The sequence below is a fragment of the Erpetoichthys calabaricus genome, chromosome 4 (genome assembly GCF_900747795.2).
Source record: "Erpetoichthys calabaricus chromosome 4, fErpCal1.3, whole genome shotgun sequence".
NCBI lineage: Eukaryota > Metazoa > Chordata > Cladistia > Polypteriformes > Polypteridae > Erpetoichthys > Erpetoichthys calabaricus.
This window is the reverse complement of record NC_041397.2, coordinates 37,142,894-37,146,931: the sequence shown is the minus strand read 5'-3', so window position 1 is coordinate 37,146,931 and position 4,038 is coordinate 37,142,894.

The window sequence follows — 4,038 nt, the reverse complement described above, 5'->3', positions numbered from 1 at the left end:
GATGGCCGTGGCAGGAGGAATTGAGTGTCACGTCATCACGCCTCCCACGTAATCACGTGAAAAGACTGTGAACGCAGTAGGGAGAAATGAAGGAGGAGCCACAAACAACGAAGAACAAAAAATTCATTAAACAATTGAGAAGGGAGCGAAACAATAAGAAGCGAGTGATTAAAGCATACAAGCATCTTCATAAGGGAAACAAGGCACAGTGTAAAACGTAAGTTTAAATTAAGTTTATAGAAACGCTCCCGCTGCGGATTGCAATAACATATTCGCGAGATAAAAGAACGCAGTAGGGAGAAATGAAGGATGACCCGCAAACAGCAAAGAACAAAAAATTCATTAAACAATTGAGAAGGGAGCGAAACAATAAGAAGCGAGCGAGTGAAGCATACAAGCATCTTCATAAGGGAAAAAAGCACGGTGTAAAACGTAAGTTTAAATTAAGTTTATAGAAACGCTCCCGCTGCGGATTGCAATAACATATTCGCGAGATAAAAGTTTAATGAGAAGACACGAGGTATAAACGAACCACACGCCGTAGCGCAACGTTAGCGGCTTCACCTCTGGCGCTGACGTTCGAGATTCGATTCCCGAGAGCGGATGCAGTGAGTGTGTACGCCTGATGAGTCCAGAATTAGGGAGAAACACGTGTCGCATACTCTTTGCATTATTTGAAGGTAAACTATTAAAACCATTCTATGATCTGCTTCTCACAACTTAAAAGACGGCACATGGCAGATGTTAGCCGACTTGCTGACCGCAACGTTAGGGGCTTCAACTCTGGCGCCGCAAACAGCGAAGAACAAAAAATTCATTAAACAATTGAGAAGGGAGCGAAACAATAAGAAGCGAGCGAGTGAACCATACAAGCATCTTCATAAGGGAAACAAAGCACGGTGTAAAACGTAAGTTTAAATTAAGTTTATAGAAACGCTCCCGCTGCGGATTGCAATAACATATTCGCAAGATAAAAGAACGCAGTACAGAGAAATGAAGGAAGAGCCGCAAACCACGAAGAATAAAAAATTCATTAAACAATTGAGAAGGGAGCGAAACAATAAGAAGCGAGCGAGTGAAGCATACAAGCATCTTCATAAGGGAAAAAAGCACGGTGTAAAACGTAAGTTTAAATTAAGTTTATAGAAACGCTCCCGCTGCGGATTGCAATAACATATTCATGAGATAAAAGTTTAATGAGAAGACACGAGGTATAAACGAACCACATGCCGTAGCGCAACGTTAGGGGCTTCACCTCTGGCGCTGACGATAGAGTGTGTACGCCTGATGAGCCCAGAATTAGGGAGAAACACATGTTGCATACTCTTTGCATTATTTGAAAGTAAACTATTAAAACCATTCTATGATCTGCTTCTGGGAACAGAAAGAGGGCACGTGGCAGACGTAAGGCGACTTGCTGACAAACCACAAGCGTGACCTGGCAGGTAACCACCCATACAATCAGATTGTGATTCAGAAAACGAATGCCATGAATGTAATTACCACGATCTACATACTGTCAAATAAACGAAACACACGCCGTAGCGCGACAGCTGTGAAAAGGGAGCTTCACAAAAAAACAGATCCTTAACAAATTGTTATTGGTATATTTTCGATCCGTTTAAAAAGAGTTTGTTTTCTTCTTAATAAAAAATTAAAAGTACTTCGCCGCAACGAAGCGCGAGAATTTGGCTATATATATCTGCTTCTCGCAATTAAAAGAGGGCACATAGCGGATGTTACAATCAGATTGTGATTCAGACTAGGAATGCAATGAATGTAATTACCCCGATCTACATACAAGGCGAAAGTCTTGCAACATTCAAAGATGATGGTTTGGGATAAGTACACCATGGAACATAAAAGAGCTTATGAAGCCTTGAACCGAAAAAAGCAACATCTCAGAGATCGTAAAAAAAAAAAGGAGGTAATGTCGTTTTACTCGCTGTAGATTTTAGTCAAATGTTACCAGTTATTCCACGAGGGAGACCAGCAGATGACCTCAACGCGTGTTTAAAATCCATGCTTCTCCCACGGTCGGTTATATGTCGCGTGTTCTCGGGTAGGTACACCAAAAAATGTATACATTTAAGCATGTAATGGGCAAAGAAAAAATGAGGTATACCCGAAGGCACTGCAGTAGTACTCAATGTAACTTTACTTCTTAAATGTTAATGTTTTACTGTTTAATAATTTATACGCTTCTTATATGTTGTTCAAATTCTTTTATCAAAATACCAGTGACAGCGCAATGCACGATAACATGGAGTGAATACACCATACGCATCCGCCCACGGCCGCCCTGGTGTGCGCAGATAGGAATTGATTCTACAATAAAATAAAATAAAGATAAAAAGAGTAATACAATAATCACCCTTAAAGCGGATAGCAGACGTGACATACTATATGTGTACCAGATTTCAAGTCAATAGGTGAAACGGTTTGCGAGCTACAGGTGATTTAAAATCCTGGACAGACAAACGAATAGCCACGGTAGCAAATTATAGAAGAAGATTTTACTGTTTAATAATTTATATTTATATGAAATGTGCTTCTTATATATTACTTCATTTTCTCATATAATGATGTTAATGTTGTTTATATTGATTTCTATGTCATTGTAAGTGCATGTATGTGTGTATATGTATGCATGTATGTATGTATATATATATATATATATATATATATATTAAAATATATGTGTATATGTATATATAATATATGTATATATATATATAATATATGTGTATATGTGTGTGTGTATATATATATATATAATATATGTGTATATGTGTGTGTGTGTGTATATATATATATATATATATATATATATATTATATATATATATATATAATATATGTGTATATGTATATATATATATATGACAGCAACACTCATAACAATGACAACACAATTACATTGACAATCATGTTACGTTATTTTTAAAATGTTTCCTTTATTTTTTCATAACCTCTTTAACACACTACTTCTCCGCTACGAAGCGCGGGTATTTTGCTAGTTACTAATAACTGACAAAATGAAGATATGAAATGTATAATGTGTGAAACCTGAAATACAAATATGAAATAAACGCTTTCACAAAAGGTACAAGTATAACAAAACAAGTGCACTTTTATTCAAGAATTTAACCGAAGAAAAATGAAAGCAGGTTACGGTAGGCGGTTGATATGACAGCTTGCGTGGTGCAATGCTAAGAACTGCTGCCTTTCAATCAAGAGGTTTCAGTTTCGATATCAGCTGCTTCCCAAATTTACCATTTTGAGTAGTGAGCTACTCTTATTGTTTATATATGACAATAAAAACATACATTTGATTTGTGTCTGTAAATTTATAGTAGTTGTTGATTTTTTTTTTTTCAGTCTTATTCTTTCACTCACATTCAAGCTTTCACACCAATACCCCTACCCCCCCACCCCCCATGTAAAGCCTTTTTCAGATAAAGACGTGGTAGGAACAAACTTGTTTTGTTATACCCCTTCTTTATTTGAAAACCGTGTCTGATCTTATGCACGAACGAGACTGGGAAAACTGTGGACATGTGTGTGTGTTGTGCATGACTGAGAATGACTGTGGATGTGAATTGTTTTTATTCAGTTTTATTCTTGAGTGTTCCTGCTCATGCTGAATTAGTATGCGCCTTCTGATCCATGATGTCAAAGCCGCTCTGACAAAAAAAGAGAGACTCAGATATATATGACATTTGGAATAATTTTATGACCTGTATTGTACATTTCGGAAAACGATGTTGCACTAATACAGCATTACATTCCTTTGCATACCTTCATGCAGTTGTAGTCATGACGTGACTGCGTTTATTTTTTTGTTTTTTTTTTCCCGATTTTGGCCAGTGTCCACATATTGCTGCATATTGGTATCTCTTTTCAACTCCAGAAGATGCAGAGGACAGAATAGTACAGACAGGTCAGTTCCGCGCTATATACAATCATCAGAGTCAAATGTTAACAGTTCCCACACACACCCAAGGACCGTCCTTCTTACATTTATGACATGTGTATA